Genomic DNA, 13,227 nt, shown 5'->3' on the forward strand with positions numbered 1-13,227 from the left:
TTCCCACCAACGGAAATGACTTAGAGTTCCCAATACTTTCCATGCTTAGATATATCATAGCCGGTTCCCAAATAGAAAATAAAGTTTATTCTTTTTTCAACCATACTCTCACTTTCCATTGCTAGCCGTATCCACGATTGCCCTCCGTACCAACACTTTCCAAGGAATTTATTATTTGACAACATAAAGTAAATTCATTTTTCATTTCGGGACTGGGCATCCCTAATACCTTTGCCTTACTCTCGTGCAATGGGAAGTGAATAAACACTCATTGTGAGAATAACACATCTAGCATGGAAAATATTAGCCACCCCTCACCGCTCCGTGAGCGAAATGAACACACAAAAGATAAGTTTATTTTGAAAATTAGATATGGCATATACTAATTTGCTTATAACGGCAAAAGAATACCGCATATAGGTAGATATAGTGGACTCATGTGGCAAAACTTGGTTAAAGGTTTTTGGATGCACAAGTAGAGAACATACTTAGTGCAAAATGAAGGCTAGCAAAAGATTGAGAAGCGACCAACCAAGAAATGAATAATCTCATAAGCGAGCATTAAGCATAACTAACACTGAATAATGCACCACAAGTAGGATATAATTTCATTGCATAATTATTGACTTTCGTGCTTGCATAGGGAATCACAAACCCTAACACCAATATTCTCACTAAAGAATAATTACTCATCAACATAACTCGCATATCACATCATCATATCTCAAAACAATTACTAAGAATCAAGTTTATTTTGTCCAATGATCTTCATGAAAGTTTTTATTATATCCTTCTTGGATATCTATCACTTTGTGACTAATTTTTATGTGTTGCTTTTGATAAGCTCAAATAAATATAAGTGAAGATCATGATCATAATTTTTCTTTCTCTCAAATTAATTTAAGTGAAGCAAGATATAATTTCTTGAAAATTTTACTAACTCTCAAATAAATCTAAGTGAAGAAAGAGAGCATTTCTTAAAAAATACTAAAGCACACCATGCTCAAAAAGATATAAGTGAAGCACTAGAGCAAGTCAATAGCTCATAAAATTTAAGTGAAGCATAGAGAGCAATTCTAACAAGTCATGACATAATTTTGGCTCTCTCAAATAGGTGTGTCCAGCAAGGAATCAAGACGTAAAACACAAAATAAAAAAGCAAATATTCATATCATACAAGACGCTCGAAGCAAAACACATAGTATGTGTCGGGGATATACCCCGCGGTATGACCCGACTGGAGTTATGACCCGGCTGGGACTTGGTATTTCATTGGTAAACCGCCCGAGGACCGACAACTCACTGATGACCCGGCCGAGCCTGGTGACCCATTGGTTAGCTGGCAGATAGTTTTAAGCCGGCAGACAGTGGTAAGCCGACAGACAGTTATAACCCGGCAGACAGTTATAAGCCGGCAGACAGTTATAACCCGACAGACAGTTATAACCTGGCAGACAGTTATGACCCGGAGATGGTTATAACCCGGCAGACAGAGTCGCCTAGGGTTAATAAGCCCGAGACGTTAAGAAGCCCATGGAGAGAAGCCCGTGATGAGAAGTCAGAATAGTTTAAGTCTTAATCCGACTAGGACTCTACATGTAACCCGCCCCTTCAACTTATATAAGGAGGGGTGGGGTGCCCCAAGAGGGTCAAGTTTTTCTAGATGTCTCAATAGACAAGTTCCATGAGTTGGACATATTAGGGTTAGACAAACAAGTCTATAGCTCTTGAGATAGAGCACCCTTGTAATCATATTCATCATCATCAATATCATTGAAGCAGGATGTAGGCTTTTACCTCCACCGTGAGGGGCCGAACCTGGGTAAAACCTTGCGTCTCTCGATTCTGACCAACCCCTTCAAGCTACTACATGGATGCGTTGGTCTCATGACTAAGTCCTGACATGAAGGACATCTGCCATGACAAATCCACGACAGTTGGCGCCCACCATGGGGCCTGCGCATGGTGGTGTTGAGTTCTTGGAGGGATCTTTTCTAGGGTTCGAGAAGTTTGCAATTTTCCGGCTCAAACTGCATGGAAAGTCCGCAACAGTTACAAGTTCATCAGTCAAGATTGACGTAGTACTCTGAGTCACCAGAAGGGCCTTGCTTTGAGTCGTCCCGAGTTGCTATCACCGGTTCTCGTCCGCCGCGTGTCGCGGCAGCAAGCCGCCGCCTGCTTCGTTAGCCAAAGAGCCGCCCGAACCGCCCGTTTCTGCCGCAGCGTCCGAGCCTGGCCTGCTTCAAGGTCTCCATCTATGGTCAACAGCTGCAGCATTGTCAAGTCGCCTTGCTGGTGCAGCTTTGCCACCACGGGCCGTCTCATGCAAGAACCACATTTACCTCGCTACAAGTTGTCTCCATCCACCACTTCAAGTCGAAGTCAACGCGGCCTCATCATCGCTTCCGAACTGCCAACACGGCAAGTCACCGGTCACATCTGAAATTGCAATCAATGACCCAGAACAGACTTGGCCACGACCTGAAAGACACAGATCGGGGATAGTCAAACCGACAACGACCAAAGCAAGCACGGGAGATCAACCCGGATTCTACAGCCTCTCTGTCCCGCCTCCGCCATTGGGCTCCGCCCATGCCGGTGCACCTCTGAGCCGTATGCCTCCGCCTCCGAGCCGCACTGGTGCGTCAAGTCGCCTCCACTAGGCCTCCTCCAAGCCGTCGGTACTCTAGGTAGATGTTGCCGCTTCGATATATATCTACAGAGCCATCTGCAAGCCGCCGTTGCCGCATCTCACTCCGGCCTTGAGCCGTCCACTATGAACCTCCATGGCCATGCCTCTGCATCGGGGTCACCTAGCCCTTCCGGGCTACCCGCTAATCCAAGTCACCGCCGCGGCCTTGCGAGTTGCCGCCCGCTGTCGGGTCCCCTGTATGCGCCAAGTCGCCGCAACCCCTCTGCTCAGCCTCTACGGTTTCGTCTGCATGCCCGTAAGTCTCCGCTCTGGTGCACTGAGCCGCTGCGAATTAAACCGTCGCCCTGGCCGGGTCACCCCCGATGTATTGGCCTCAAGCCGGCTCCCCTAAGCTGCCTCCGCCATGGTTCACCACTACCACCAGGGTTCCCTGCACCGCCCACACCCCGCCGCGTTGTGTGGCTCTCTCAATCTCTAGCTTGGCCTCGCGCTGCCTGCAAGCCGACTTGATTCAACGCGCCTCCGCCTCTGCCCCGTCTCTAGGCTTGTCTGCGTGTCACTTCTGTCAAATTTGTTGAGTCGCCGCCGGGTCAAAGCCCTTGTTTCCTCGCTGGGTTGCAGCGCACCCTGCCCTGTCTCTGTGTTCGCGTGCCCGTCTCCTGAGCGGTCACACAAGCCGCCCGTGCAGTGACCCGCCGTGCCACCGCGGCCCTGAGCCGCCATTGTAAGCCGCCCCGGCATCGCCCTCAAAATGTGCAGCCTCGTGCTGCCTTGAACCGCTGCTACTGGGTCTCGCTCTGAGTCACCTCCGCGCCTCACCCATCTCCGCCTCGCCTAGCCAAAGAAGTTCGGCCGCTGTTGTGGTCATGCCTACCGCTTATTCTGACGAAACTGAAGAAAGAACACCTAGCTAGTTGAATGAATTTGTAACAGGATTCAGGGTTCAACAGTGGCCAAATTTTTGCTCCTAGTGCACCCTCACAGCGGAGCTTAATTACCATCCACCAAGCCGGTGGTTATCATCATACTTTGTCTCAAAGTCAAGACGGCAAGCGAAGTCAAAGACATTCTGATGGACATTGCATATGGATCATTTGTCGTCCAAATATATTACATCAAGTGATATCCGTTCAATCTGTTCTATTATACATACTAAATTCTCTGAGAACAACTACTCTGGTTGTAAAAAATTTGCAGGACAATTATCCACTACAAAGTGGTTTATGCCGGTGTTCCTCCATATGCGAGTCGCCCCCCCTTGTGGCCTAGTTTACATTGATTCACCGGACCTGCATCTGCTCGCTGATCAATGGACGTGTACAAGCCGATGTCTTTGGATTCACATCCCGTTATCAACGCCAATGATATACATCTTATGCTATGATCAAGTCTGGAGAATCTCAAGCCATCTCCTCGAATCGTCTTAAGACTCAAGGGCTATGATGACATGACTGAGCAAATGTTTCCAGCAAATTCACGAACCCTGGGTCATTGGAGAAAAAATAAGTCAGGCCCGGAGGCTACTGCCCTATTGGTGAAAATTTCAGGGTTGTCAGAAAAATTCTGGCTTAAGAAAGTGTCTGGTAATCACAAGGTTTCGGCTTATTGAAGAATTCTGGGTTATCAAGAGAGATTCCGATTTAAAATTTGGTTCAAGGGAAATCTGTCTCCCACAAAGCTTTGAAATCTCTGAATATCTGGTTTAAAATTCTGGCTCAAGAAGAATTTGTCTCTCGCAAGGTTCGAGTTCTTAAAAAATTAAAGGTTGCCGAAGAGGACCTGCTGCCATGATGCGCGGTTCAAACATGGGTATCCTGCCTTATTGGCTTATCACAGTATTGGTCATTTGGGGGCTTCCTGCTTACTGAGCATAGCTATGACTATCCTTTGATCCTGCTTATAGGCTAGGCTGTAAAGATCGCTTGGGGGCTTCCTGTTCAAACATATCTGTATTCACCAAAGAGAACATAGCATTACTACCCTCTTGACTGGCTTGGAACACCAGGTGTATTCACCAAAGTTTTCGGGTTATCCTGTTCAAACATACACTAGTACAACAAGCTCCTAAGCAAACATTTTTAACCCCTTTCCGTGACGGCATTTGGCACCATCGCCAAGTGAGTGTGGGCGATAGGGGGGGGTCCTTTCCACACGGCCCAGAAACCGTCGGGGATATGGCCGCCTGGCATGCACACTCGGCAAAATGACATCGTGTGCAACCGGCGAGCGCTCAAATACGGAAATACGTACAGTAGAGCTAAAAAATAAAATTGTACGACGAAATTGTTTCTGGTCGCAAGTACATCCCACACAGTCAGTCCCCGCCAAACATTTCCGTTCGTATGTACATCCCACACAGTTGCTCCAGGGAAAATGTTTCCGTTCATAGGTACATCACAAACATTTTCCCCGTTAAATCGTTTGCATTATTGAATGTATCACACACGGTCCGTAGAAGAAACTGTGTGGCAAAGGCTCTCCATCACACATAGTTTTTATGTGGTAAAAGTTTGCGCAAGGTGGCCTAATGCAAACAGTTTTCAAGAGAAAGTCGTGTGTGATTGTTCATTGATCCAACACGGTTTATTCCTAGAAACTGTGTGCGTTGCTTGAGGTCATCGCCCACAATATTTTTCAACAACCGTTTGCAATAGAAAAACCCAATTAGCAGGCTAATTTGCCATTAGCAGGCCAAGTATCTGATTATTCATAATCCATTTATTAATCTAATTGACATTTCATATTAAGCACACAATATATTTCATTTTCATAATTGAAATACATCAGAGTACAACATCATATAGCTTCAGCACTCAGCTACCCCATTACACAACTACACCAGGACCAAGTTTCAAATGCAACATCTATAACCTTTCGAAATTAGCATCATAGACGGTCCATAGACAGATGTATCTCATCTGGAAAACTGCTGAATCAGAAGGCAAATATTGAGCCTTCATTGATGTTGAAGGTCTATGTAACTTTAGGCCATTGCCTGTGGATGATTGACCGTCCATCCTGCGTCCTCTTCAGGAACACTTCAATATTGAACTGTGGGTGTTGTATGAATACCTTCCTCGCCTCCTGACCATACATGTGGTTCGAGAGGTAATCATCAGTGAACTGCTTTGGAAAGTCCTGAAAACAAGGATGTGCATAAATATCTTCTCTATATTGGAAATGGGGCAAAGGAATGAAAAAGGCAAGGTATAATAGTTAGTACCATCCTATAGTGAACTGATGTCTTCTTCATTGTGCAGACACATATCTTGTTGTTTTTTGTCACTAATTTCTTTATCCTAACAATCTTTTTGAGTTTCTTGACTTGACTAATATTCATGGACAACTCATTTCCCCATATGCAAAAAGGGTCGAACAGTGGGTCAAAACCTCTGACAGCAGGACCTACATGTGCAAGACCAAATTGTTAAAAACCTAAATATTAGAATGGTTCCTGCAATTGCACAATAATGTGCTATTAGACAACGGACCATGCACATGCTAACCTTGATTGTAAACCTGAGTGCTTCCCATTGTTTCCCTGCAACACATTTAAGGTACTTAGTCATCAGGTTAAGTAAGGGTTCGCATGCTATCAGTAAAATATGTTGATGAAAAATAAGCACATTGCTTATTCATCAGATTAATTCAAGCCACACGGAAAACCCATTTATCCAAACCAAGCATGATTTAGAACTAGGAAATATAGCACTTGTATATGTTTCTCATGTATTAAGTGCAGCCAAATTCGATTTGTTCCTCACATGCACAACAATACAAAATTCTACCCACGACAATTGGACATCGCATTGCAGAATTGAACCAAGCAGTTAACTAAACATCAAAACAAATGAACCAACATTAACTGAGCACCACATTGCACAATATAACATACTCCTAATAGAAGATCAGACAGTTAACCAAACAGTTAACTACATCCAATTGTAGCAATTGTATTTTTTTCTCATGTATTTACTACAGCCAAATTCAATTTATTCCTCACACGGTATACAATAACAGAATGCACGCACAACTATTGAACATCGGATTGCAGAATTGAACCAAACAGTTAACTAAACACCACAACACAAATGAACCAAACATTAACTGAGCACCACATTGCACAATGTATAACCAAACCAAGCATGCTTGACAACTTGGAAATATAGCAATTGTATTCGTTTCTCATATATTTTGTAAAGATAAATTCAATTTATTTCTCACATGAAAGACAATACAAAATTACAGCCTGAAGAATTGAACATCACATTTGCAGAATTGAACCAAACAGTTAACTAAAGACGACAACTAATTAACAAAACAGTTAATAAGTGAGCACCACACTGCATGACATATAGAACATATACACTAGAGCAACAGATTGCATGGTAAAATTAGATAGCACAATTCACTAGAATTTGTGAAGGAAAGGTAGGAGCAGCACACGCAACGGGTAAACTGAGCATGCTTAATCGATGTAGCTAGCAAATGGCAAGGTGCTCCTTCAAGATCTGGGGGTCGACACGAATGGCATCCATGGTGACCTCATCCGCGCATGCGACGGCGATTTGCTTCTCCGCTGCCAAATGCTCTTTGAGGTCCTGGCTATACTATATGCACCATGGCTTAGGCCGGTGCTTATTTGGTGGAGGGGTTGGTGATTTGGGTGGAAGGTGTCGCGCTCGCGCCGGCGGTCGGGGCATGTGGGATGTGGAAGGAGGAGGAGGACTGGGGTCGGGTGTGGATTACCTGCCTGGATAGGCGAGGCCGAGCAGTGTGAAGGAGGGTCGCCGGCGAGGAGGCGGCGGTGCTGCAAGCAAGGAGTGAAGGTTTCAACTTGGAAAAGAAGGCGGAAACAGGGGAAATGTGGCTTTTGGTAAGGGGGAGGAGGCAGGGAGGTAGATATTTCTGCAGAAGCCGAAAATTTGGAATCGCTTCAGCCAAAAAACTGGCGCGCAAAGTGTCATCAGATACAGTCCCTTATTCAGACATGGTCCAAAGATATTTTGTGCTGCATCTCACACGGTTGGTTGTAATAAACTGTGTGGGATCTACTTGATTTTTCGTCTTGATTTGAATTACATAATTGGGTCACTGCGGCCATGGACGGTGTTTCAATTTCTAGAAATTTTATCTGCAGTGAACATGCAACTATAGGTGTGTCGTCAAAAAAATTGGAACTATTCAAGGCTTGTTTGGACATTTTTATGCATTAACTGGGTTTTCTAGGCATTTTATGCGCATAATTCAAATCTGAACTACATGCACATGCTCCAGTGCATATAAACTGGTTGAAAAATCAAATATGTGTCCTTGGTTGCATGCTTAGGAACCATTCAAGAAATGGGAATGAATTTCAAACACCCTGCCACCCTTAGTCGGCCGCACATATTGAGATGCCTGGTTTTTAAATTCTAGTAAATCCAAAACCCATCTGAAATTCATGAAACTTGGCATGCTATCATGGAGCGGCATCAACATGCTATGGTAAATTTTTTGTCCCATTTGGGGCAGGTTTGGGGTATAAGCTTCTCACAAACTAGGGCTTCTCACAACAAGTGTGATGATTTCGGTAGGGAAGGTTCCACCTTTGGGGATGAAACGATATCCGTTGCCTCTTATTGCTTTCAAAAATTTCCGAGTGTCAACATAGAACAAAAAGAGTGTTGTTTTCAATTTTGGATTTTTTGGGGGTTCGTTTGGACATTTTTATACATTAACTGGGTTTTCCAGGCATTTTATGTGCATAATTCAAAGTTGAAATACATGCACATTCTCCAGTGCATATAAACTGGTTGAAAATCAAATATGTGTCCTTGGGTGCATGCTTAGGTCCTATGCAAGAAATGGGAATGAATTTCAAACATCTTGCCACCGTCCCTCGGCCGCAAACATTCTGGTTTTTAAATTCTAGTAAATCAAAAACTCGTCTGAAATTCATGAAACTTGGCATGCTATCATGGAGCGGCATCAACATGCCCTGGTAAATTTTTGTCCCATTTGGGGCAGGTTTGGGTATAAGCTTCTCACCAACCAGAGCTTCTCACAACAAGCGTGATGGTTTTGGTAGGGCACATGCCACCCTTGGGGACGTAACGATATCCGTTGCCTCTTATTGCTTTCAAATTTTTTTGAGTGTCCACATAGAACAACAAGAGTGTTGTGTTCAATTTTCGAATTTTTCGGGGTTCGTTTGGACATTTTGATACATTAACTGGGGTTTCCAGGCATTTTATGCGCATAATTCAAATTTGAACTACATGCACATTCTCCAGTGCATATAAACTGGTTGAAAAATCAAATATGTGTCCTTGGTTGCATGCTTAGGTCCCATGCAAGAAATGGGAATGAATTTCAATCACCCTGCCACCGTCACTCGGCCACACATATTGAGATACCTGGTTTTTAAATTCTAGTAAATCCAAAACTCGTTTGAAATTCATGAAACTTGGCATGCTATCATGAAGCGGCATCAACATGCCGTGGTAAAATTTTTGTTCCATTTGGGGCAGGTTTGGGTCTAAGCTTCTCACAAACTAGCGCTTCTCACAACAAGCGTGATGGTTTCGGTAGGGAACGTGCCACCTTTGGGGACGAAACATTATCCGTTGCCTCTGATTGCTTTCAAAAAATTTCTAGTATCAACATAGAACAAAAAGGATGTTGTGTTCAATTTTGTAATTTTTCGGGGTTCATTTGGACATTTTTATACATTAACTGGGTTTTCCAGGCATTTTATGTGCATAATTCAAATTTGAACTACATGCACATTCTCCAGTGCATATAAACTGGTTGAAAAATCAAATATGTGTCCTTGAGTGCATGCTTAGGTCCCATGCAAGAAAAGGGAATGAATTTCAAACACCCTGCCATCGTCACTCGGCCGCAAACATTGACATACTTGGTTTTTAAATTCTAGTAAATCCAAAACTCGTCTGAAATTCATGACACTTGGCATGCTATCATGGAGGGGCATCAATATGCCGTGGTAAAATTTTTGTCCCATTTGGGGAAGGTTTGGGTATAAGCTTCTCACAAACCAGAGCTTCTCACAGCAAGCGTGATGGTTTCGGTAGGGAACGTGCCACCTTTGGGGACGAAACAATATCCGTTGCCTCTTATTGCTTTCAAAAAATTTCGAGTGTCAACATAGATTGAAAAGAGTGTTGTGTTCAATTTTGGAATTTTTCGGGGTTCGTTTGGACATTTTTATACATTAACTGTGTTTTCCAGGCATTTTATGTGCATAATTCAAATTTGAACTACATGCATATTCTCCAGTGCATATAAACTGGTTGAAAAATCAAATATGTGTCCTTGGTTGCATGCTTAGGTCCCATGCAAGAAATGGGAATGAATTTCAAACACCCTGCCACCGTCACTCGGCCACACATATTGAGATACCTGGTTTTTAAATTCTAGTAAATCCAAAACTCATTTGAAATTCATGAAACTTGGCATGCTATCATGGAGCGGCATCAACATGCCGTGGTAGAATTTTTGTTCCATTTGGGGCAGGTTTGGGTATAAGCTTCTCACAAACCAGAGCTTCTCACAACAAGCGTGATGGTTGCGGTAGGGAACGTGCCACCTTTGGGGACGAAACAATATCCGTTGCCTCTTATTGCTTTCAAAAAATTTCGTGTGTCAACATAGAACGAAAATAGTGTTGTGTTCAATTTTGGAATTTTTCGGGGTTCGTTTGGACATTTTTATACATTAACTGGGTTTTCCAGGCATTTTATGTGCATAATTCAAATTTGAACTACATGCACATTCTCCAGTGCATATAAACTGGTTGAAAAATCAAATATGTGTCCTTGGTTGCATGCTTAGGTGCCATGCAAGAAATGGGAATGAATTTCAAACACCCTGCCACCGTCACTCGGCCACACATATTGAGATACCTGGTTTTTAAATTCTACTAAATCCAAAACTCGTTTGAAATTCATGAAACTTGGCATGCTATCATGGAGCGGCATCAACATGCCGTGGAAAATTTTTTGTGCCATTTGGGGCAGGTTTCGGTATAAGCTTCTCACAAACCAACGCTTCTCACAACAAGCGTGATGGTTTCGGTAGGGAACGTGTCACCTTTGGGGACGAAACATTATCCGTTGCCTTTGATTGCTTTCAAATTTTTTCGAGTGTCAACATAGAACAAAAAGGGTGTTGTGTTCAATTTTGTAATTTTTCGGTGTTTGTTTGGACATTTTTATACATTAACTGGGTTTTCCAGGCATTTTATGTGCATAATTCAAATTTGAACTACATGCACATTCTCCAGTGCATATAAACTGGTTGAAAAATCAAATATGTGTCCTTGGGTGCATGCTTAGGTCCCATGCAAGAAAAGGGAATGAATTTCAAACACCCTGCCATCATCACTCGGCCGCAAACATTGAGATACTTGGTTTTTAAATTCTAGTAAATCCAAAACTCGTCTGAAATTCATGAAACTTGGCATGCTATCATGGAGGGGCATCAATATGCCGTGGTAAATGTTTTGTCCCATTTGGGGAAGGTTTGGGTATAAGCTTCTCACAAACCAGAGCTTCTCACAACAAGCGTGATGGTTTCGGTAGGGAACGTGCCACCTTTGGGGATGAAACATTATCCGTTGCCTCTTATTGCTTTCAAAAAATTTCGAGTGTCAACATAGAACGAAAAGAGTGTTGTGTTCAATTTTGGAATTTTTCGGGGTTCGTTTGGACATTTTTATACATTAACTGGGTTTTCCAGGCATTTTATGTGCATAATTCAAATTTGAACTACATGCGCATTCTCCAGTGCATATAAACTGGTTGAAAAATCAAATATGTGTCCTTGGTTGCATGCTTAGGTCCCATGCAAGAAATGGGAATGAATTTCAAACACCCTGCCACCATCACTCGATCACAAAATTTGAGATATCTGGTTTTTAAATTCTAGTAAATCCAAAACTTGCCTGAAATTCATGAAACTTGGCATGCTATCATGGAGCGGCATCAACATGCCATGGTAAAAGTTTTGTCCCATTTGGGGCAGGTTTGGGTATAAGCTTCTCACAAACCAGAGCTTCTCACAACAAGCGTGATGATTTCTATAGGGAACGTGCCACCTTTGGGGATGAAACGATATCCGTTGCCTCTGATTGCTTTCAAAAAATTTCGAGTGTCGACATAGAACAACAAGAGTGTTGTGTTCAATTTTGGAATTTTTCGGGGTTCGTTTGGACATTTTTATACATTAACTGGGTTTTCGAGGGATTTTATGTGCATAATTCAAATTTGAACTACATGCACATTCTCCAGTGCATATAAACTGGTTGAAAAATCAAATATGTGTCCTTGGGTGCATGCTTAGGTTGCATGCAAGAAATGGGTATGAATTTCAAACACCCTACCACCGTCACTCGGTCGCAAACATTGAGATACCTGGTTTTTAAATTCTAGTAAATCCAAAGATCGTCTGAAATTCATGAAACTTGGCATGCTATCATGGAGCGGCATCAACATGTCGTGGTAAAAAAATTGTCAGCTTCCCCAGGTTTAGTTCGGTTTCCCCAGTTTAATACGGTTTTTGAAATATAAAACATTCATCACAAAAATTTTAGTTAGAACACCCGTATGCAAACCGACAGCTTCCCCAGGAAGCCAAGGGAAAATGTGCCAAGCAGGATTTGTGCAGCTCTTGATCGCAAACATTTTAGGTAGAACACCCGTATGCAAAGCGAGAGCAGCGCAGGATTTGTGCATCCCTTCAACGCAAACGGTTGTTTTGGATGACCCGTGTGCAACCACGTACAAACAATTATTGTGTATGTTGCCATTTGTCAAACTAGAAAGATTTACATTTGTTGATCTAGTAACGTTGCCATTTGTCAATCCTTGTAACACTGTGATTTGTCAAAATATGCAGCTAGAAATCATTAGCACTATCTAATTTTTGCAACTAAAATTCAGTAATTAAGCATAGGTTTCATTCATAGATTAAGAAGTTGTTCTTAATTTATACAAACAGTTCAACTCAATAGCTGAACCGACCAAACTTCCCCCCAACCGTTGCCAACCACGTACTGAAATAGCTAGTTCAACTATATATACTAGCTAATTTTAAGTACGTTGTACAGTTCGACCACACATCTATAGTCAGATGAACTGAAGAAAATAGCCCCTAAATACTACTACCACGGAAGGGCTTTGTGGTACTTCCGGCAGCCTCTCCTCTGTCGAGCGTGCTCACCCCCTCAGTAAGAGGCAGAGGAGGAGCCTACCGACGAGCTAGACAAATGCAATACGGTGCCTACCGGTGTTGCACGTTCAGTGACGCTCGCCAGCTCGAACGCCCACTGCCGCTCCAAACGATCACTCTCGAAGTGGCCGGACTGCTCATAGATCTCCTGATTCCTTGCCTCTGCGTTGGTGTGTGCTGTGGCCACGGCTGCGGTAAGGCTCTTTGTATGCTCGACGAGGCGCTCCTCCTCCTCCCGCAGGAACTCGATGTAGCGCGCAAGGTCGTTGACGCACGTGCGGGCCTCGACCTCTGCCTCCCGCCTTCGGGCTGCGGCGGTGGATCAGGTGATAATCCCGGCG

The sequence above is a fragment of the Triticum dicoccoides genome, chromosome 6A (genome assembly GCF_002162155.2).
Source record: "Triticum dicoccoides isolate Atlit2015 ecotype Zavitan chromosome 6A, WEW_v2.0, whole genome shotgun sequence".
Taxonomy (NCBI): domain Eukaryota; kingdom Viridiplantae; phylum Streptophyta; class Magnoliopsida; order Poales; family Poaceae; genus Triticum; species Triticum dicoccoides.